The following is a 24,510-nucleotide window of genomic DNA, read 5'->3' on the forward strand; positions in this document are numbered from 1 at the left end:
GCAGGGGACACGGGTTCGTGCCCCGGTCCAGGAAGATCCCACATGCCACAGAGCGGCTGGGCCCGTGAGCCATGGCCACTGAGCCTGTGCGTCCGGAGCCTGTGCTCCGCAACAGGAGAGGCCACAACAGTGAGAGGCCTGCGTACCGAAAGAAAAAAAAAAAAAAAAAAGAACACTATGGGAAGTAAAAAATGAATTGAAACTTATCTCTGTTCAGGCTTCCAAGCAGTTATACCTAATAGAAAAAATATGAGGCTATAAATCCTCTGGGTGGTTAAAAAATTAGAAAAAAGAGTGAACAAACCCTTCTTTGAAAGTCATTCCTATTACCTCTGATTAAGAAAATGATCCTTTTGGAAGAAAGTGAAAGTGAATATATTTTGTTTGGCCAAGGGCCATCAAATGATCATCAAATCATCAAATGATCATCTTGTCAAAACCTAATCCATTTTTTTGTGAGAAAGTAAGCAGCAGTGGCCCAGACACCTTCTTTCACTTTCTGATGAATTGACCTCACATGCCTATGAATAATCCATTTCTGCCATAGCATTTCTGAATCTGTAATTAAGGCAATGTAGTTAAAGATGTACAATGATTTTTTAAAATTAATCATTCAATTGTGGGATAAATTACATGTAAAGTCAATTAGTTATAAATGGACAAAGGCTATTGCTGGGATGGTGTCAGAGGAAAAAGCAGACCCTAGCACAATGGTTTTTGAACTTTTTTTTATAAAGCCAAGAAATAGTATGTGGAATCCCAGTAGGTAAAACAGTTAAGAGTGTCTGGGTTATATTCGGGCTGGGGGCAGTGGGGGTGGGGAGTAAGGGGGGTTATGAGTGGGACAGAGAAGACATGGACAGGGATAGAGGTGACCTTGTGGCCTCTCTCTCTTCTCTTCCCCCACCAATCCCCAAGCCCCTCGACAGTCTTGAACATCTTGAGAGGATACTTAGGATTTCTTGGAACATAATTTGAAAATTAATGGCAGAGTGTAAAACAGATGGACTGAAGCAATTGGTGAAGTCTTATTCTAATTCTGGCTCCAAAATATAAGCTGTATGAATCAGTGCAAATTACCAGAACTCTCTGAACTTTTTTTGCATCTGTGGAATGGAGATGAAACTAGAATTGGGGTAAACAAGATATTACTTATAAAGAGCTAGTCGGCATGCCTGGCATATAATAGTTGCTCAGTAAATGGCAGCTACTGTTATTATCTAGGGGAAGCACTTAAGTTTGCACTGTTGCTCCTCTGCTCCCCCCAAGGAGCTTTGTGCTGGGGGTTTCTGCAGAATTGCGTTGTTCAACACTATGGTTTACTTTGGGCGTGGTGATGGCCAAGGAGACAACCTCTCTATCTTTTATGACTTCTGTCTGTCACGTGCTTTAACGATCCCAGTTTTAACAACCCAAAACATGAGAGTATTTGGGGGGGCTTTTTCCTCTGCTGACTTAGGAATCTACCTTAACATGGAGGAAGAGAGAATAAATAAAAGTGCAGTTTGAGGGAAAATGTGGATGGAGGTTAGAAGGCACTTTCATTGCCAGGAAGTATGTCTTGCCCCAGGGGCCAGTGTTATTTGGGCCAAGGCTGAGAATCCCCAGAAACAGCAGCTCTGACGACTTCCCTGCTTAGAAAGGATTTAGAAATCAATTAGTTCTAACTCCCCATTTTATTGGGCAGTAAGTAGGGAGTGCCAGGAGGGGAGGAGGAAGAGTGTGGGGGTGGATTCTGAAATGTAAATTCTTCTGAGTAGGCAGACCTATTAGTTCTTAACCCCTTATTGTTAACTACTCTGGTCTTTCCGGTATAGGGTAGGGGAAGGATCTACTGTCTGTTGTGGACCAAGGCACTGCCAAGGTGGGCAGGGAGTTATCTTGACAGTGAAGCCCAGTCTCAGGCCTTCAGGCTGGGGGAGCTGAAAATGAAAAGCTGGGAAAAGGAGTCCTTATAAAGTGATTTTTGCCATCTTTGTATCCTCAGTGGAGCTGACTGCGCTGAGCATGCTGAGGGCCTCAGCAAACTCAGTGAGGGATTGATTGAAGCTCCTGCCTTCACTTATCTCTTTCCCCCGAATCTCTTTAAGCACCTCCTCTAGCCTGAAGGGGAAGAAAGTAGCTGGATCTCATCAAAGCCACACTTCTGTCATCTACTGAGGATGGAGGAATTGGGTATTAGTGGTAAAAAGAGGATAGGGAAGTTTAAAATTAAACAAGGTTCAGAAAGTTTGGGATATCCCTCCAAAATGCTAAACGTCACCCCTCTCTTCTTCATGCTCTTCCCTGCACCCTCATTCCCAACACAGGGCAAGGCTGAGATGGGCCAGGAGTGTGGCATATGGAATCTCATTCTTTTGTTAGAGAGTGGTGGTGCAGTTTAGGAGCTGAGTAGATTGTCACTCCAGAAAGCCTTTGTCTGCTTCCTGAGAGTTTGATCTGGACCTGGGTTGGACATCTACCTCAAGAAGGAAGGACCTTCCCAGTTGGGAAGACCCCAACAAAATTAAAAGCTCGGTGGAGGTCCAAACCAACCTTCCAGTGCTGTGCAACAGGACTTTCTGGGATGATAGAAAAGTTCTATTCTGTGCTGTCCAATACCATAGCTGCATGTGGCTCTTAAACACTTGAACTGTGACTAGCAGGAATGAGGAAATAAATTTTTAATTTTACGTAGTTTTAATGAATTTAAAATTTAACATATCCACATGTGGCTAGTGGCTACTGAGTTGGACAGCACAATTTAGGCACCTCCTCCCCCCCAGTCTCTCTCATCCTGTGTTTTCAATGGTCGCCACCCAAGGTTTTATTATCTATCAAAACCATGTATTGATTTTGATGATATCAAATTATGGCCTCTTGAAAAATTCCTTCCAGGAAGTTCAAATTGCTAAAGAAAAGTTTATTCATCTTACAAATGGATGATATTCCACACATCACTTCTAATTTATTTTAAAAATGTAAGTTCAAAACTAGTGAGATACTGATGTGCTCGGTTTGGGGCAAGGCATTTAACCTCCCTGGACCTTTGATTCTTCAACTGTAAAATAAGGTGTTTATACTAAATGAACCTGAAGCCCTTTACTAGCTCTCAAAGAATGTGATTTGAAATAGCTGCTATGATGGTGAAAAAATTATGTATGTTCAAAGAAATAAAGTTATGAAGATGGCTGACATTTCTGATAAGGGTGTTACAAATTTAGTAATAAACATGAATTCAGTATTATCACAGGGAACAATAGTAAGACACAATAGTAAAGATAAATCTGAAGGGTCGTGCTTTGAGGCAGAAAGTCTAAGAAGGAGAATTTTCTTAGACTGCTCACTGTTCTCACTGTCCATTATACAAAAAACAATTTCCGTTTATTGATTCTAATGAAGCCCATAAATTTAACCTACAATTTGCTGTAAACACTAAAAGATGTATGACTTTGAATTTGTTCACATAGCCCTTTAATAAGTTTTAGAAACCCACTGAAAAGCAGGAGTTGATCCTCAAAGAAATCAGTTCCTAGCTCTCATGAAGAAGTTACTCTGATCTCAGCCCTGGCAAAAAGACACACTGGCTGCACTATCAAGAGCACAGTTTTCACATCAGTGCGTATCAGCCAACATCAACCCAAACACCTTATGACCCCACATCATAAGACAACCAGAGCTCAACCTCTTTTTGGGAGAAAAAGTTGCTTTTACAAAAGGCCCCCAAAAGTGATTAAATGAAATGTTTCTAGCACCAAACATCCAAGTGCACCAAAGACCAACTGTAAAACATTGACCACACCAGCCCTAGGAAAGAGCAAATCCGTGGCTAATATATTGCTTATAGAGAGAATTCTACAAGCTGGGTGACAACATTCTGAGAAAACCCTGTCCACAGCCTGGGATTCACCAAAAACCTAGCAATTCTAAATAGTAATAATAACAGCTAATGATTATATAGCACTTACTATGGGCCAGACATTGATCTTAGCGTCTGGTGTTAGAATAAGCCTGAGCCATCAAAAAAGGCATGAAAGTTTGACCCATTCACACTTAGCACAGAGTACTTAGCCAATGCTACCATCAAAGCACTGCCTAATCAAAATACTTAAAACTTCTGAATAGATGGAATGCTATATGCAACACAATTTGTTTATTTTATAAACTATACTGGAAATTACTTAGGGATCGAAAAGTTATCAACAGGAATGTAGCGTTTTCCTTTTCTTATCTGGAGAAAATAGGCTCAGATAATTGGGGAAAAGTGTGGCAGTGTCTGTCATAGTCTATAGGGACTGCAGTGCAGGCAAATAAAGGAGACAGCAGTCTTTGAAGCATTTCAGACTGGTGAGCCCCTCCCACGGAGACTTCACACCTCAGTACCCCTTAGTGATGTCTTAGAATAGATTGGCTTGTTCACTGTCCTGACTTCCCTTTTTTCAATTACTACTTCTTTCTGACTAACCTTAGAGAATGTCATGAAAAAGAAACTTGTCGCCAGTAACCTGCATCTTTTCTCTTTACAGACCCTCTTCTAGAAGACTTTCCTTTAAATTCTCATCTTGCTTTCTCCTTTCACTTTTACCTTGCTTAGTGCCTCTTCATCTGTTATCAAAACCACATTTCTTGGATTATATAAAAGTTACATTCTTAAAATCCATTGTATAAGCTTCCTCAGAATTAAGAAATTAAGGTTTATAGTCTGGCAAATCAGGATTTGAACTTACTAGTGGATAACCTTAGCACTTAATCCTTTGTATATTACTGTTTCCTATTCTCAATGAAATTGGCTAGTAAAATCAACCTCACATACAGTGGTGCCCTTGGTTCACAAAAACTGCTAAATGTTCAAGAATTTTGTGCGCTGGTTATTAAACCCAGTTATTGTTAAAACTTAAATTATATAAATTTATGCTTCAAAGTTATATTAAGGCAAAAATAATAAATACTCAAAACTCATCACTTCCTAATTATCTTACTACATTTTATCATTATCTGTGCTTTTCAAGTTGTCTACTGTATCAGTACAGTGTAAGTACTATATAAATAGTGTGCTACTGCACATCTCTTCCTGCACCAGCCCATGTTTATTTTTTTTTTACATCTTTATTGGGGTATAATTGCTGTACAGTGGTGTGTTAGTTTCTGCTTTATAACAAAGTGAATCAGTTATACATATACATATGTTCCCATATCTCTTCCCTCTTGCGTCTCCCTCCCTCCCACCCTCCCTATCCCACCCCTCTAGGTGGTCACAAAACCAGCCCATGTTTAATGGAGTCAGCTTGGTAGCTGGAAATCAACCAGGTGGAAATATTTACACCATGGAAATCAGCAAACACTACAAATCAAGGCTTCTTGTCCCCTGGGATAGTTGTGTGTTAAGCATTTCCCTGCACACCACTGCTCATGTATGTGATATAAGAATAAATATGAAATAATATATAAAAGGTGCTTAAGTATGTGGCTCATAAGATGTACTTAATAAATGATAGTTTTCTCATTAGTACTGTTATCATTCAGTCAATCAGTGAATCAGTTGATTATTGTCTAATTCAATGCACTACAAGATTTCTTAGAGCATATAAAAATTCAGTACTATGATCTGTTTCCATAATGACATAGATCTCAACTTGATTAACATAATAGCCTTATCTACAGCTTGTCCTAATTTTGATTAGTGATATGCCTTTTATGGAAATTAAAAAAAGCTTTTTGAGTTCTAGTATAATCCATTCATTTGCCAGAGAAGGAAACAGAGGGTCCCAAAAGCCTACTATTTTTCCCAAGATCCCACAGGCCTCTGGTAGTAAAATGGTAGTAGTATATGTTATCTATGTTTCTTATAAATTCTTTTGACACCTTTCATAAGTGGATGAGTTGTTTATTAAAGGTATGAACCAGTGATGGTTTTCACTTTCGGTATTTACAATGTCCTTGTGGAAACTGGGGACAACATATATAATAGAAGTTGAAACAGAAAATTACCATTGTTTTAAATAAAGAATGGCTAAGTATTAGCAATATTATATAATTCAACCTAATATATTTAACCAGCAAAGCAAATATTCAAATTGATGTGATATTTACTTTTCTTTCCCACTCCTGGCTTACAAACATAATCTAATTAAGATAAATTCAATCACATACATATTAGCTACAGAGGTTGTTTAAATGAGAATTCATGGAATGATTTGGCTATAAGAATTTTATGGTTTTGTTGCTAAAGAACGATACTATGCTACCATTGTACTTTAGAACATTGCAAAACAATTATCCCCAAGCTTTAAGATGGAAAAGAAGGACGACAAATAGTTGATATAAGTTTGTGTGGAATTTGTGTCATTTTCTGGTTTGGGTTTAAGACCAAAGAATGGCTAAATTACATGTATTAGCCTAGGTTTTAAAAAACACTCACCACATAAGCATTAGCTTAGAAAACCCTAAATTGCTTTAAAAAATGGTCAAGCCAAAATAGAAGAAAATCCGTGGTTTTGTGCCCAATATACAATTACACAATTACAGAATTTATATGCTTGCAGTTGGATTTACAAAACCTCCTTAATGTAATAAAGTGTGGTCTAATTGCTTACTAATAAAAGGGGGGGAAACACTCTCTAATTAGATAAATACCTTTTATAGCAATCTTAGTAAACACAGTCTGTTTGCCAGAGGGTAGCAAAGAGTTGGGAATGTGTGCTCAGTGCCGCTTTTCACCCTGTTGTTCCTGGTTGGGCAGGGTCCTCCTGGAATGCAGGGTCCTTGCCCAGAGCTGCTCAGCATTCCAGACTAACAGCTTTAATCAGCAACTCCTTTAGTCAACAGCATTCAAGAGATGAAAAGAGGCAATGGTTTCAAAATTTTTTCCCAGATAATTGGAGTCAAAATAGTAATTGAGTCTTGTTTGTTTTTCTAATATGCCCTCTGGGAATAACCTCAGGGTCAAAGTAGCTCTCGGAGTCCCTAATCTTTCCCCAAAACAGAAACTAGTGTGTTTCTGTTTTCATTAGTTTCCACAGATCCTACTTTGTTTTTGTTGCTGTGTTTGTTTGTTTTGTTTTGCTTTGGGTTATGGGCTCTTATCCTGAAAAGCTTGAGAAAGCAGCTGTCCTCCCTTTCGCAAGCTGAGTTGTAGAACACTGGAAAGCATGGTCATGGTAGTCATAAAGCCTGAGTTCCAGTCCTGGGTCTGTTACTAATTCATTATGAAACCTTGACCACATCACTTGAATTTGAATTCAGAGTACATCGGGGCATTCCCATCTGTAAAATAAGGTGTTGGGCTGGAGAGTATTCTCTTATATTCTCAATAGCTCTGTTTTAGCTGGAAAGCTGTGATTCTAAGGGAGAAAATCTTATCCCAGAGGCTTCCTGCATCCATTTATACAGAGAAGCCTTTCTGATACCTTCAGAGAGCACCAATCTCTTCCTTTTTAAAAAATCTTGTGCATACCCTTATTTCTCTATTTATCATGCATGGCTTTCTTACCAAGGATATGAGACCCTTCCAGTCAGGAACTGTAATTTACTCAGCTCTGTTGGGGACATAGTGAGAGCATAAAACCACAGCCGTGTTTATGGAAGAAGGGATGAGGCTGGTGTACTCTGAATTGCTGTGAGGCAAGAGCAACAAGGGCATGAGCGAAAAAGGAATAAGGAAGGGAACACAAATAAGTACTCTACTGTTTTGGGTGTGCTGGGCTGTGTTTAGGAGATAAATTGTGGAAACACAGTAGCACGAGGGAGGTGGGTCAGCAGAAGTCAGAGAATTTAGAGATCAGAGACTTGTTTCTTAAGAGACGAGTAATAGTTGCTTAAAACAATAATAACAACAAAACCTAAAACGAAAACCAAAACAAAACAAAACCTGCAGTTTTTTTAATTATAAAAATAATCCATGCTTACTGTAGAAAATTTGGGAGGTAAAATGAGGAGACTATCAACTATAGTAAACAACCATTTCTTTTCAGTGTTTTTTTCTGAACATCCTTTTGTATACCTAATATTATATTGAGTAAGCAATTTTATATCTTGACTTTTCACTTAAAATGACATAATTTAAATTCTACTTTATGAATATACCATAATTCAGCAGTCTCCAGCCTTTTCGGCACCAGGGACCAGTTTCGTGGAAGACAGTTTTTCCACGGGCGGGGGGTGGCGGGGGTATGGTTCAGGGGGTAATTCAAGCAGTAACGGGAGCGATGGGGAGTGGTAGATGAAGCTTTGCTTGCTCACCCGCCACTCAGCTCCTGCTGTGCGACCTGGTTCCTAACAGGCCATGGACCAGCACCGGTCCACAGCTTGGGGGTTGGGGACCCCTGCTATAATTTACTTAACAATTCCCCTATTTATAATTTCTCTCTATTATGAGTATTTCCATGATGAATGTTATTATTAATTATTTTATTGAAGTATAGTTGATTTATATTATATTATGTTTAGGTGTACAACATAGACATTCGATATTTTTTATAGATTATACTCCCTTTAAAATTATTATAAAATATTTGCTATATTCCCTGTGCTGTACATTACATTCTTGTATCTTATTTATTTTATATCTAGCAGTTTGTACCTCTTAATCCCCTTCCCCAATCTTGCCTCTCCTCCTACCCCTCTCCCTACTGGTAACCACTAGCTTTTTCTCTGTATCTGTGAGTCTGTTTCTGTTTTGTTATATTCATTTGTTTATTTTATTTCTTTATTCTACATATAACTGAAAACATACAGTATTGTCTTTCTCTGTCTGACTTACTTCACTTAGCATAATACCCTCCAGGTCCATCCATGTTGTTGCAAATGGCAAAATTTCATTCTTTTTAATGGCCGAGTAATATTCCAGTGTGTGTGTGTGTGTGTGTGTGTGTGTGTGTGTGTGTGTGTATCTACACCACATCTTCTTTATTCATTCATCCACGATGAACATTATTATGTGATAAATTTTCTCCATATTTTTGGATAATTTTCTGAGAAGAGATTTCTGAAAGAGACAACACTAGGAATAAAGATATAAAAATTTAAGGAATAAAAATATAAACAAACATATAACAAAAATATAAACACATAAGCATTCATATATGCTACTAATTGCTTCCTAAGAAAGTGTTATCAATTTTCACTTTCACCGGAAGGGACCATATTATAGAAATAAGAGCTGTCTGAGATTGAAATGCTCTATCACATTTAACTGAATTATCTTGACCCCTATTGTACAGGAGTCTCCTATGAGGGGAGGTGGGACTGAATGACCCAAAAGGTACCTGCCAACTACAAGAGTCACTGGAATCTCAGCTCACTTAAGGCACAGCGCTAGCTGCCGAGGATACGGTCCCTGTCCTTAAAGAGCTTATAGTCTAGTGGAGTGATAGATATTAAATAGTTAATTTCAATATAATGGTAAATGATAATACCTGAGACATTTCCAGGGTATTATGGAATCTCAGAAGAGCAGCCCTTAAGCAAAGAAAGGTGGGAAAAACATTGTAGACAAAGGAAACACCATTATCAAAGGTATGAAACGAAAAACATGGATTATATGCTCTATGTGTGTGTGTGTCTACAAGCCATTAAGTTTTATTAAAGGATAAAGTATTAAGTGGGAGATGGTGTAAGCTTGTAGGATAGTCAGAAGCTAGGTCACAGAGGGCTTTATATGCCATACTGAGAAGCTTAAACTTTATTTTATAAGCAATGGAGAAATGTTTGAGGTTTTAGAGAGAGTGATGCAGTCAGATGTCATGATAAATAACATTTCTGACTGTGGTGGAAGAATGGATAAATTTTTAATGAGGCAAGCCAGAAGCAAAGAGATCTGTTAGGAGGCTTTTGTGATATCCAACTGAGGAATGGTAAAAGCTTAAATCAGGGCAGTGGCAGTACGGAAGAATGGAGGGGAAAGGAAAGGCTCAAAATTATGCTGGATGTCAATTTGGCAGGAGTTGATAAATGATTGAATGTGGGGGCTAATGGAGAGAAAATACTGCATAAAAATCAAGATAATAAGAATTGCAAAGAATCAGTACTCAACAGGTTAACTGTAGAAGAGAGGTCCAGGGGAACACAGTAGAGGAATGTCTATTGATTTTGGCAACATGGGTGTCACTGATGGCTTTTGCATGAGCATTTCAGAGAAGCAGTGAAGAAGCAGTAGGTTAAGGAGTTAGTTGAAGGTGAAGAAATGTACACAGTGAGTGTATAATGATCTTTCAAGAAGCTTAGCTCAGGGGCTTCCCTGGTGGCGCAGTGGTTGAGAGTCTGCCTGCCGATGCAGGGGACACGGGTTCGTACCCCAGTCCGGGAAGATCCCACATGCCGCGGAGTGGCTGGGCCCGTGAGCCATGGCCGCTGAGCCTGCGCGTCCGGAGCCTGTGCTCCGCAACGGGAGAGGCCACAACAGTGAGAGGCCCGTGTACTGCGAAAAAAAAAAAAAGAAGCTTAGCTCAAAAGGACAGAAAGAACTAACACCGTTGTAAGAGAGGGAAGCTAGGGTCAATGGAATATTTTAGGTTAGGAGGAACCCAAGCTTCTATATAGGTAGGAGAGAAAGAGCTACTAGAGAGGGAGAAATTGAAGATATAGGACAAAAGAAATAACTGATTAAACAAGATATTGAAGTAAATAGAAGAAGTAAAATCAAGAGTGGGTATGGAGACACTGACTTGGAATGGAAAGGGAGACTCTCATCACCAAAAATTGGATGGGAAGAAGGAAAGATGTATCAGACATAAGTCTGTCAGTGGGGTCAGGAAGATAAAGATGTTCATTCTTAAAAATGCAGAGTGTTCCAGGGAGAGAACAGTTTATGCAAAGACCTGGAGTGAGAGGTGGAGAGAGTGTGATGGGTTTGAATAACTTCAGTAGGGCTGGAACATAAATTGAGGGGAGAGGTAAGAGGAAGGGTTAAAAATAAGGCCATGGTGGTAGCTGGGTGGTCCCTTGTAAGCTACATTAATGGCTTTCGGCTTTGTTTCAAGGATAGAAGGAAATTTGTAAGGGCTTAGGAAACGTCATGATAAGCATTTTGTTTGGAAGCATCACTCTGGCTAAAGTATGAAGAATGGGTAGGAGAGGTTAGACCTAAGACAGGGAGAAAAATGTGGAGGCTGCTGGAGTAGTCCTAGTAATGGTTGATAGTGACTGGATTAATGTATTGCCTGTGAGATGGAGAGAAGTAGATGGATTTGAAAGATTTTTAGGAGGTAAGAATTGAGAGGGCTTGTTGATGGATGGGATGTGGAGGTGAAGGAGAGAGAAAATTAAAGAATAACTCCCAAGGTTTCTAGCTTAGGCAACTGAGAGGATGGTGGTATCATTTATTTGAGACAGGAAACTCCATGAGATGAGTATGTTTGGGCTCTATTGATGGGTTTAATTATGGACAAATTGATCTTGAGTTCCTGTGAGGCATAGTACACTAATTCATTTATTCATTCACTCAACAAATATTTGCTGAGTACCTACTACATGCCAGGCACTATACTTTGTTCTGGGACTAGAGCAATTAATACAGTCTAGCTTAAATTCAAGTAGACATGTCGATATTTGAATGAAGCTAAGGACAGAGTTTAAAGCTAAGTTATAGGATTGGGAATCACCAGTGCCTGAAATCATATGGGGAATCTCTAGAAAATGTCAATATATGGGGCAGGTTGAGGAAGAGTTACCGAAAAGAAAGCTGAGAAGTAGTGGCCAGAGATAGGAGGGAAATCAGGAAATGTGGTATCACAGTAGCCAAGAGATAAAAGTCATTCAAGGATGGAGTGGTGAATGTTTCTGACAGCTCAGAGGAGAAAGTCACTGTCCATTAGATTTAGCGACAAGGTGCTCATTGGTGAGCTATGTGGGAATATCATTGGAATGGTATGGGCAGAAACCAATTGCTGTGCATTTAGGAATGAATAGGAAAGGAAATGGAGATGGGCTTTGTAGAGAATTTTTTCAAAAATTTTAGCTATAAAAGGGGAAAGTAACATCAATAATAGCTGGAAGAGGAAAGTGGGTGCCCAGAGTTCGGCAAACTGCAATGTTGAGGACACAGTCCTTTAACCTTTTTTTGGCCACACCACTCGACATGTGGGATCTTAGTTCCCCAGCCAGGGATTGAACCCACACCCCCTGCGGTGGAAGTGTGGAGTCTTAACCACTGGACCACCATGGAAGTCCCTTTTTAACATTTTTTTTGGGGGGACACAGTCCTTTAGACTCTCAAGTCTGTCTAAGACGTCTGATCCCAACTACAAGGAGTTGGGGTTCAACTACAAAGTTAGAGGGTAGAGTCCTCACAAGATCACCCTCACTTCTGACACCAACTATAACTTTGGGGGTTTCCCCAGATAACCGTAGGTTTCAATAATTTACCAGAAGGATGCACAGAACTCATTGAAACCTATTATACTCACAGTTATGGTTTATTACAGGGAAAAGATACAAATTAGAACCAGCTAAATAAAGTAAGTGATATACAGGACAGAGTTTGGGAGTGTCAAAGGTGAAGCTTCCGTTGTTCTTAGGATGCATTACCTTCCCAGTATTAATGTGTGAAAATATGCACAGAGTATTGCCAACCTGTGAAGCTCACCCAGCAGTGGTGCCCAGAATTTTTATTGGAGCTTCACTCCGTAGATACGACTGATTGATTGGTTGTCCGTGTGGCTGAACTCTGTCTTCAGCTCCTCACTCCCAGGATACTGAGCTGATTTCACATGGTCCTAGGGGCCCACTTTGAATGGCAAAGACACTCTTATCACTTGGGAAATTCCAAGAGTTCAGAGTTTTCTTCCCAGGAGCCAGGGATGAAGACCATACTTCTTTTTGAGAAGGCCAAAGTCTTTGCTATACAGTGGAATTGAGTAAGGATTTTGGGGTTTGTATTTATTTAGTCTTGCTTAAATGAATTAGGCTTGGGCATGTTTAAATGCAGGTTAGTAATTGAGAGCTTCAAGATTAGAGATAGAGCGCAGAGTTAAGGCAGCAAGATTCTTGAGAAGGTAGGAAGGGATGGATTCAGACAACCAGGGAACAAAGTGATTAACCTCCTCCCATGTAACAGCAGGGAAAGATGAAAGGATGAGGACTGATTTGATGACAGGGCATAAAAGTTCATCTTGACTAATGGCCTCTAATTTCTCTGTGAAGTAGGAAACAAAATCATTTGTTGAGAATGATGGCCCAGGAGAAAGTCAGGAGTATGAGCAGAATGGACAATGTTGGAAATAGTTGCCATGGACCAGGAAAACCCAGCAAGGTGGAAGGCCTGAGCTAAGAGTCTATTTGATATTTTAATATTGATGGCTGGGAATTTATAGTGGTGCCAATCTGCATGGTTTCAAGAAAAGTTCAGTGATGCAGTTCAGGCTTAAAGGATTCTGAGGAAGAGATTCAGAAATGGAATTTTGCAATGTTCCCAATTATAGGACAAGAAGAGTGAAGTTTCTAGTAAAGCAAGGAGGTAGAGAGAATATCTGGTGACAAGTTAGAGGCTACTGGGCGCCTCTACAGGGTACAGCTAAGTGATTTGGAAGGAGAGTTGCAGCTAGAGTAGGAGGGGAAGAGCAGGACAGTGTGCCTAAGGGAGTACAATGAGAATGGAGGGCCAGAGAGATTTGCATTTGGGTGCTAAGGTGGACAGTAGAAGAGGCATGGTGGACTTCATAGCCTTGGCATTGAAAATGGAGCTTTGGGGCCAAGTAAATGACATTCCTCAGGACTCTCCCTTAACAGTGCTCTGTGGGAAGTTATAGGTGTCAGTCTTCAGATGGAAGTTCAGTTGCCTCTGGCTTATAGTTCTGGGACTGGGGAAGTGGGAAAGAGGGGAAAGGACTCTATGATGGTAGCTTCTACACCCAAGTTCAGTGAATTGATGTTTGTCACTGTTGTCTTTTAGGTTGTGAGACAGGAATATCTCTCTGATCAGAAAGTAAAACTAAGAATCTAGAGGAAGGGAAATTGAGCTTGGTGCACCAATGTGTATTAGGGACTGGGGAAAAAGAGGAACGAACAGTCGGTGAGGACTTCTGCAGCAGATGCTGTCCACACACTGTCCATGCTCATTGGACTTTACATATCAGTGTGCTCTGGACAACTTTCATGTGCCAGTATTTCCATCTCCACCTGAGGGCTTTCTCCAGAGGACCACTCTACCCTCTCACAGGAAGCCCTTAGTGCTGGGGAATTCTCAACCCCAGGAGCAGCCCTCAACCAATGACTGACAGAAGTGGGTGTATAAATGCCCTGGCCGCCTTGATTCCTGAGAGGGGTTATCTGAAGCATGTGTTTTATACCAGTTCCTAGCATTTCCCCAGAGGGATTTGGTCAGTCACTCTGGTGCCCTTTGTTGGCTTCCTTTTCCTCTCTCACTTCCCCACTTCCCTGGCTGTATTTCCCACATCTCTCCAATAATAAGCCATGTACACCAGAATCCTTGTCTTTGGGTCTGCTTTTTAGATACCCCAAGCCAAGTCAGCCATCTATGAGCCTGTTGCCTTGCCTATATTATCAAGCTTAATCCTAGCAACAACTGAGAGCAATAGTTATCGTCTTAGTCAGTTCAAGCTGCTGTGACAAAATACCACAGACTGGGTGACTTATAAATGATAGAAATTTTTTTCCTCACAGTTCTAGAGGACAGATCTGAGACCAGAGTGCCAGTATGGTCTGGTTCTGGTGAAAGCCCTCTTCTGGGTTGCAGACTTCCAGCTTCTCATTCTGTCCTCACATGGTGAAAAGGACCAGGGAGCTCTGAGGGATCGTTTTTATAAGAGCACTAATACCATTCATGAGTGCTCTGCCCTCATGACCTAAGCACCTCCCAAAGGCCCTACCTCCAAATATCATTACCTTAGGGGTTAGGATGTCAGCATATGAATTTTGGGGGACACAAACATTCAGACCACAGCAGGTGTGATTATTCTCATTTTAGAGATGAAGAAATTAAGGATCAATATGCTTTGGTAAGTTAGCGCAGGTAAAAGATTTAAACAGCAGCTCTAGGATTTGAACCCAGGTCTTAACAGGATTAATCCATAGCACCACAGAGATAGGAGGTCGCTATTTAGCATAAGATTTCAGTTCAGAAAAACTCTATTGCTTTTATTTCCTGTATTTAGAAATGAATGTTTTTGTACTACTTTTATTTGGGGGACAGTTGTTTCTATTTTGTTTCCCTAGTTTTTTAGTAAACTTCCCTTCGAAAATATTAGTCTGCCTCTTCTATGCTGAAGTGGAAGAAGAAAAGATGTTTTCATTTTATTCCAATTACAGGGAGAAGTGAGTGCTCAGCCACTAGTGTGGCTGTCCCACTCAGCTCAGCCGTCATTATTCTGAAGCTCATTATTGCTCAGACCTTTTAAGGTTTGGTTTTACTGAGGAATCCCATTCATTATTGAGGGCGTGTATCAAAAATAGATTCTGACGAGTTAAATATAGAAAGTCCAGGCCATCATCTAGATGTCAGAGTCATAAAGAAAATGACGATGATTCACAGAGTGTCAGAACAGGAAGAAATCTCAAAACCCACCCTGTTCACTTCATTTTACACATACAAGACCTGAGACCCAGAGCTGTTAAGTAATGTTCCAGAGGTCACACTCAAGTAGTACAGAATAGAGACAGAGCCAGATCACCTGATTAAAGTTCTTTTTCTATCCTTAACATTACAGTGGCCCAAATTTTGTGTTGTCAAATTCCCTCTCTGACTCCTCAAGTCCAGAGTTCTTTTAATGTTTCTGATTGCCAAGTGGGCCACACAAATATTGGTCTCTTCTTTTTTGTTAGGTTGCTAGATTAGAAACTAGGAAACTTCTAAGAAGAAGGGTAAGAGATGGGTGATATTTCTCACGTACCTCTTCTGTGTTTTCCCTTACTCCTTCCTTTTCATTTCTTACCCTCAAAGATACGTTTTCCTATGCTGGTAGAAGGGGTTTATGCCTGAAGGTGTCTATCAGTTATATATTGCGACAGCTTTAGAACATGGTCCCGAAATTCTTTAATACTCCTCAAGAAGCAAAGTCTATATCCCCTACCCTTGAATATGAGCTCTGTGAATGCCTGACTGCTAGATTATGGCAGAGGTGAGGCTGGGCCAATTTCTGGGCCCAGGCATTAAGAAATGGGTAGCTTTCATTTTCTGTCCCTTGAGATGGTCATCCTTGAAACACAGCTACCATGTGTGAGAAAGCCGGCAACCCAAGGAGAGGCCTCAGTGACCTGCAGCCGGCAGCCAGCACCAACTTGCCAGTCACATGAGTGAGCCTCTTGGAAGTGGGTCTTCCATGTCGATTCAAGCTGCCCCATGTGGAAGAGAGATAAGCCTTCCCTGCAGAGCTCTGCCCAAATTGCTGATCTGTGGGCAAATAAATGGTTATTGCTGCTGCAGGACACTAAATTTTGTTTTGTTTTGTTTTTTGGTAGTGGTAGGGGGATTAAATAGCAAAAGATAACTGGAACAGGTATCTCTACAAAAATGCCATATAACAAACCACCCGCAACTCATTGGCTTTAAATAGCAGTCATTTATTCTCGCAGATCTTCAGGTCACCTACAGCAGCTCTACTCCATGTTCCCTCATTTTGGGGACCAATCTGAGCAGTTGCACTCCCTGGGACAAATTCTTTTCATGGGATGGCAGAGGTCCAACAGGGAAGGGAAAGAAACAAGGCCCAGGCTCAGGACTGGCCACTGTTGCTACTGCCAACATACCATTGGCCAAAGCAAGTCAGATGGCCAAGCCCAAAGGCAAACAGTGAGGAAATATACTTTGTCCCTGTAATCAGAGGAGCTGCGAAGTCACACAACAAAGGTGGGAAACAAGAAGGAGTGAAAAAATGGGACCAATTGTGCAATTTACCACAGTGAATAGTACTGAGCAACGTTGAACTGGCTGAAAATATCTCTTTTTAAAGCATTAATAGATTCTCTGAGATCTACTATCAGGATGTTTTACCAATTTTAGAAAATTTAAGAATAAAATTAAATTCAAGAAGGAAAAAAAGAGTTCATATGTACAACATTTTTTTTTTAACCTTGAGCGGGCTGAGAAAAATACTTAACTAAGAAGAAACAGCTACTAGAAAAACACAATTGTCTTTTTTCCTGCCTGAACTGCACTGAATGATATAATCTGGAAATGAATACTTTTTGCCTTTGTAAAGCAGATTCTTTCAAGGGAAGTGTTTATTGTATTCCCAGTAAAATCATGGGTTTCCCATGAGGATAAAAATACTATCTTTGGGGAGCAGCAGAAAGATATATTACTCCTCTTTGCCTCTCTATAGCTATTGAAGATTAAATTGGAAGCTAATTTATAGTCTGTGAATGTTTCTTTTTTAAAAAATTAATTAGTTTATTTTTGGCTGCGTTGGGTCTTTGTTGCTGCGTGCGGACTTTCTCTAGTTGCGGCGAGCGGGGCCTACTCTTTGTTGCGGTGCGCGGGCGTCTCATTGTGGTGGCTCCTCTCATTGCAGAGCACGGGCTCTAGGCGCGCTGGCTTCAGTAGTTGTGGCACGCGGGCTCAGCGGATGTGGCTCGCGGGCTCTAGAGCGCAGGCTCAGTAGTTGTGGTGCACGGGCTTAGTTGCTCTGTGGCATGTGGGATCTTTCAGGACAAGAGCTCAAACCCGTGTCCCCTGCACTGGCAGGTGGATTTTTTAAAAATTATTTATTTATTTATTTATTTTTCTTATTAGTTATCCATTTTTATACACATCAGTGTATACATGTCAATCCCAATCTCCCAATTCATCACACCACCACCCCCCCACACCGCTTTCCCGCCTTGGTGTCCATACGTTTGTACTCTACATCTGTGTCTCAATTTCTGCTCTGCAAACCGGTTCATCTGTACCATTTTCTAGGTTCCACATATATGCATTAATATACAATATTTGTTTTTCTCTTTCTGACTTACTTCACTCTGTATGACAGTCTCTAGATGCATCCACATCTCTACAAATGGCCCAATTTCGTTCCTTTTTATGACTCAGTAATATTCCACTGTATATATGTACCACATCTTCTTTATCCATTTGTCTGTCAGTGGGCATTTAGGTTGCTTCCATGTCCTGGCTATTGTAAATAGTGCTGCAATGAACATTGGGGTGCATGTGTCCTTTTGAATTATGGTTTTCTCTGGGTATATGCTCAGTGGTGGGATTGCTGGGTCATATGGTAATTCTATTTTTAGTTCTTTAAGGAACCTCCATACTGTTCTCCATAGTGGCTGTATCAACTTACATTCCCACCAACAGTGCAAGGGGGTTCCTTTTCTCCATACCCTCTCCAGCATTTGTTGTTTATAGATTTTCTGATGCTGCCCATTCTAACTGGTGTGAGATGATAGCTCATTGTAGTTTTGATTTGCATTTCTCTAATAATTAGTGATATTCCGCAGCTTTTCATGTGCTTCTTGGCCATCTGTATGTCTTCTATGGAGAAATGTCTATTAGGTCTTCTGCCCATTTTTGGATTGGGTTGTTTGTTTTTTTAATATTGAGCTGCATGACCTGTTTATATATTTTGGAGATTAATCCTTTGTCTGATGATTCATTTGCAAATATTTTCTCCCATTCTGAGGGTTGTCCTTTCATCTTGTTTATGGTTAACTTTGCTGTGCAAAAGCTTTGAAGTTTCATTAGGTCCCATTTGTTTATTTTTGTTTTTATTTCCATTACTCTAGGAGGTGTATCAAAAAACACCTTGCTGTGATTTATGTCAAAGAGTGTTCTTCCTATGTTTTTCCTCTAAGAGTTTTATAGTGCCTGGTCTTACATTTAGGTCTCTAATCCATTTTGAGTTTATTTTTATGTATGGTGTTAGGGAGTGTTCTAATTTCATTCTTTTACATGTAGCTGTCCAGTTTTCCCAGCACCACTTATTGAACAGACTGTCTTTTCTCCATTGTATATCCTTCCCTCCTTTGTCATAGATTAGTTGACCATAGGTGCGTGGGTTTATCTCTGGGCTTTCTATCCTGTTCCATTGATCTATATTTCTGTTTTTGTGCCAGTACCATATTGTCTTGATTACTGTAGCTTTGTAGTATACTCTGAAGTCACAGAGTCTGATTCCTCCAGCTCTGTTTTTTTCCCTCAAGACTGCTTTGGCTATTCAGGGTCTTTTGTATCTCCATACAAATTTTAAGATTTTTTGTTATAGTTCTGTAAAAAATGCCACTGGGAATTTGATAAGGATTGCATTGAATCTGTAGAATGCTTTGGGTTGTACAGTCATTTTCACAATATTGATTCTTCCAATCCAAGAACATGGTATATCTCTCTATCTGTTGGTATCACCTTTAATTTCTTTCATCAGTGTCTTATAGTTTTCTGCATACAGGTCCTTTGTCTCCTTAGGGAGGTTTATTCATAGGTATTTTGTTCTTTTTATTGCAATGGTAACTGGGAGTGTTTCCTTAATTTCTCTTTCAGATTTTTCATCCTTAGTGTATAGGAATGCAAGAGATTTCTGTGCATTAATTTTGTATCCTGCAACTTTACCAAATTCATTGATTCACTCTAGTAGTTTTCTGGTAGCAGTTTTAGGATCCTCTATGTATAGTATCATGTCATCTGCAGACAGGACAGTTTTACTTCTTCTTTTCCAATTTGGATTCCTTTTATTTCTTTTTCTTCTCTGATTGCCGTGGCTAGGACTTCCAAAACTATGTTGAATAATAGTCGTGAGAGTGGACATCCTTGTCTTGTTCCTGATCTTAGAGGAAATGCTTTCAGTTTTTCACCATTGAGAATGATGTTTGCTGTGGGTTTGTAGTATATGGCCTTTATTACATTGAAGTAGGTTCCCTCTCTGCCCATTTTCTGGAGAGTTTTTATCATAAATGGGTGTTGAATTTTTTCAGGAGCTCTTTCTGCATTCATTGAGATGATCATATGGTTTTTATTCTTTAATTTGGTGTATCGCATTGATTGATTTGCATATATTGAAGAATCCTTGCATCCCTGGGATAAATCCCACTTGATCATGGTGTATGATCCTTTTAATGTGTTGTTGGATTCTGTTTGCTAGTATTTTGTTGAGGATTTTTGCATCTATATTCATCAGTGATATTGGTCTGTAATTGTCTTTTTTTGTAGTATCTTTGTCTGGTTTTGGTATCAGGTTGATGGTGGCCTCATAGAATGAGTTTGGGAGTGTTCCTTCCTCTGCAATTTTTTGGAAGAGTCTGAGGGATGGGTGTTAGCTCTTCTCTAAATGTTTGATAAAATTCACCTGTGAAGCCATCTGGTCCTGGGCTTTTGTTTGTTGGAAGATTTTTAATCAAAGTTTCTATTTCATTACTTGTGATTGGTCTGTTCATATTTTCTATTTCTTCCTAGTTCAATCTTGGAAGATTATACCTTTGTAAGAATTTGTCCATTTCTTCCAGTTGTCCATTTTATTGGCATAGAGTTGCTGTAGTAGTCGCTTAGGATGCTTTGTTTTTCTGCCGTGTATGTTGTAAGTTCTCCTTTTTCATTTCTAATTTTATTGATTTGAGTCCTCTCCCTCTTTTTCTTGATGAGTCTGGTTAATGGTTTATCAATGTTGTTTATCTTCTCAAAGGACCAGCTTTTAGTTTTATTGATCTTTGCTATTGTTTTCTTTGTTTCTATTTCATTTATTTCTGCTCTGATCTTTATGATTTCTTTCCTTCTGCTAACTTTGAGTTTTGTTTGTTCTTCTTATTCTAGTTCCTTTAGGTGTAAGGTTAGACTGTTTATTTGAGATTTTTCTTGTTTCTTGAGGTAGGCTTCTATAGCTATAAACTTCCCTCTTAGATCTGCTTTTGCTGCATCCCGTAGGTTCTCGATCGTCGTGTTTTCATCGTCATTTGTCTCTAGGTATTTTTTGATTTCCTCTTTGATTTTTTCAGTGATCTCTTGGTTATTTAGTAACGTATTGTTTAGCCTCCATGTGTTTGTGTTTTTTATGTTTTTTTTCCCTGTAATTGATTTCTAATCTCATAGCGTTGTGGGCAGAAAAGATGCTTGATGTGATTTCAATTTTCTTAAATTTACTGAGGCTTGATTTGTGACCCAAGACGTGATCCATCCTGGAGAATGTTCCATGCACACTTGAGAAGAAAATGTAATCTGCTGCTTTTGGATGGAATGTTCTATAAATATCAATTAAATCTATCTGGTCTATTGTGTCATTTAAAGCTTGTGTTTCCTTATTAATTTTCATTTTGGATGATCTGTCCATTGGTGTAAGTGAGGTGTTAAAGTCCCCCACTGTTATTGTGTTACTGTCCATTTCCCATTTTAGAGCTATTAGCAGTTGCCTTATGTATTGAGGTGCTCCTATGTTGGGTGCATATATATTTATAATTGTTATATCTTCTTCTTGGATTGATCCCTTGATCATTACGTAATGTCCTTCCTTGTCTGTTGTAACATTCTTTATTTTAACGTCTATTTTATCTGATATGAGTATTGCTACTCCAGCTTTCTTTTGATTTCCATTTGCATGGAATATCTTTTTCCACCCCTTCACTTTCAGTCTTTATGAGTCACTACGTCTGAAGTGGGTCTCTTGTAGACAGCATATATATGGGTCTTGTTTTTGTATCCATTCAGCAAGCCTGTCTTTTGGTTGGAGCATTTAATCCATTCACGTTTAAGGTAATTATCGATATGCATGTTCCTAATACCATTTTCTTAATTGTTTTGGGTTTGTTTTTGTAGGTCCTTTTCTTTTGTGTTTCCCACTTAGAAAAGTTCCTTTAGCGTTTGTTGTAGAGCTGGTTTGGTGGTGCTGAATTCTCTTAGCTTTTGCTTGTCTGTAAAGCTTTTGATTTCTCCATGGAATCTGAATGAGATCCTTACTGGGTAGAGTAATCTTGGTTGTAGTTTCTTCCCTTTCATCACTTTAAGTATATCATGCCACTCCCTTCTGACTTGTGGAATTTCTGCTGAGAAATCAGCTGCTAACCTTATGGGAATTCCCTTGTATGTTATTTGTCATTTTTCCCTTGCTGCTTTTTATAAGTTTTCTTTGTCTTTATGGCAGGCGGATTCTTAACCACTGCACCACCAGGGAAGCCCTTCTTTTTTTTAATTTAATTTTTTTTTTGGAGTATAGTTGATTTACATTGCTGTGTCAGTTTCAGGTGTACAGCAAACTGATTCAGTTATACATATATCCATTCTTTTTCAGACTCTTTTCCCATGTAGGTTATTACAGAATATTGAGTAGAGTTACCTGTGCTATACAGTAGGTCCTTATTGATTATCTATTTTATATATAGTAGTGTGTTTATGTTAATCCCAAACTCCTAATTTATCCTTCCTCTGCTCCTTTTCCCTTTGGTAACCATAAGTTTGTTTTTGAAGTCTGTGAGTGTGTTTCTGTTTTGTAAATAAGTTTATTTGTATCATTTTTTCAGATTCTACATATAAATGATATCATATGATATTTGTCTTTCTCTGACTTACTTCACTAAGTATGATAATCTCTAGGTCCATCCATGTTGCTGCAAATGGCATTATTTTGTTCTTTTTCATGGCTGAGTAATATTCCATTGTATATGTGTACTGCATCTTCTTTACTTATTCCTCTGTCAGTGGACATTTAGGTTGTTTCCATGTGTTGGTTATTGTAAATAGTGTGCAATGCACATTGGGGTGCATGTATCTTTTCAGATTATGGTTTTCCCTAGATATATGCCCAGGAGTGGGATTGCAGGGTCATATGGTATCTCTATTTTTAGTTTTTTAAGGAACTTCCATACTGTTCTCCATAGTGACTGTACCAATTTACATTCCCACCAGCAGTGCAAGAGGGTTCCCTTTTCTCCACACCCTCTCCAGCATTTATTGTTTGTAGACTTTTTGATGATGGCCCTTCTGAATGGTGGGACGTGACTGTTTCTTTTTAGAGAATCTGATTTTGGATGATATCAGAAGAAAGCAAACACTATTGATGGAACTGTGGTATATTTGTACTGTCAACTTAGCTAACCTATAACTACATTTCCCAGAATTCCCTTCTCTGCATTAGTTTTTGTTAATATGGGTCACAAGAGACATTTTAGGTAAGATTTGGATGGTGGAAGTGAAGCAACATACATATTATTTTTTATACTTTGAAGGATAGTGCAGGGTTACAGGTGCTCTTGCAATGCCCACATGTTGTCACTGATCTGCTAGCTCACCCTGTTGGTGTGGGGCAGCAGCTGGATTCACAGCTCCTCCAGCTCCTGCCAGACCCTCTATAGCTTCTTCAGTCATGGGACAGTGTATGCAGCTTCTGGAACAACAGTAAGGTCTGATTCCTCTAGCTCTAACTACCTCTTCAGCTCCTCTGATTCCTGCATCAAGTCCATGTTCAGCTTCGTGATAAAGGGTGTCAGGTTCTCCTTCATGTCAGCACATCACTGACTAGAGGCTTGGGGGCAGTTAGAGACTCACACAAGTTCTAGTTTGTCCTCAATGTCCAGTTTCCTTCCTGGCTGCCCGTCCTGCTGACTTTAGACCTTGTGCCTGGTGCAGAAGCAACAACCATAGAAAAACTATTTAATCAGCTTCCTTGATTATGTAAGGTCAAATATCTGTAATAAATCCCTTATTTAATATAATTGCTTATGGTTTTGCTTCTCTGATCCAACCCTGACAAATACAAGGACCTTATGTAAAACTCAACATGATTTATCTTTTCTAATCTTTTTTCCAAATACCTAAATCCTTTAGCCTATAGTAAATACTTACTAGATGCCATGTACTTTGGTAGGCACTAAAGGAAACAAGATGAATAAGATAGTTGATTCCTGCCCTGGGAGGCTCAGTCTGGTCCCCAAATATGTTGCTGAGCTATGTAAAGTAGCTCAGTTAACAGTAGCACTGTTAAATACAAAGAATGCTATTATCCAACTCTTAGAACAAACCTGGGTGCTCTAGTGATTTCTCTGCAACCTGTGATGTGTGTCTAGAGTTGCCTGATGACACGTGTATGACACTAGGGAATAGGGTAACATGGCACTTAGTTGCTGTGACATCCCAGTGACATGTCACAGTCTTAAGTGGCCTGGAAATGTGAAACCAATCCTTCCCATGCCCAGAGCATAATAATAGAAAGTATATAAAAGTAGTATTGCTAATAAAATCATATAGTTTTAGAGGGTAGAAATCCAGCTTTCTCACTGGAGCAAAGAAAATGATTCCCATGTATCAGAGGTCGGGTGGCAGAGAGGTGAGGGGCTGTGCATACTGCAGGCTATGGGGAAGTTCATCATCAAACTTAGTGCTCCTGGGAGGCGGCACAGACACCATATAAGTTACTGTAATAGGGAGGAGGAAACTGTGTGATGATGCTGTTCCCTATAGCAATGTCTTCTGTACACATATGTGTAAAAGATAAAAATGGTCTCAGAGTCAGTTAAATAACACAATGGCACGTCCATGCCGTGTAATACTGTGTAGCCATAAAAGAAAGAGTTAGGTAGATGTATATGGACTGATGATGGAAAAAGCTTCAAGTCACATAAGTCGGGCTTCCCTGGTGGTGCAGTGGTTAAGAATCTGCCTTCCAATGCATG

The sequence above is a fragment of the Aethalodelphis obliquidens genome, unplaced genomic scaffold (genome assembly GCF_003676395.1).
Source record: "Aethalodelphis obliquidens isolate GAN/ISIS:26980383/991018 unplaced genomic scaffold, ASM367639v1 scaffold99, whole genome shotgun sequence".
Classification (NCBI taxonomy): domain Eukaryota; kingdom Metazoa; phylum Chordata; class Mammalia; order Artiodactyla; family Delphinidae; genus Aethalodelphis; species Aethalodelphis obliquidens.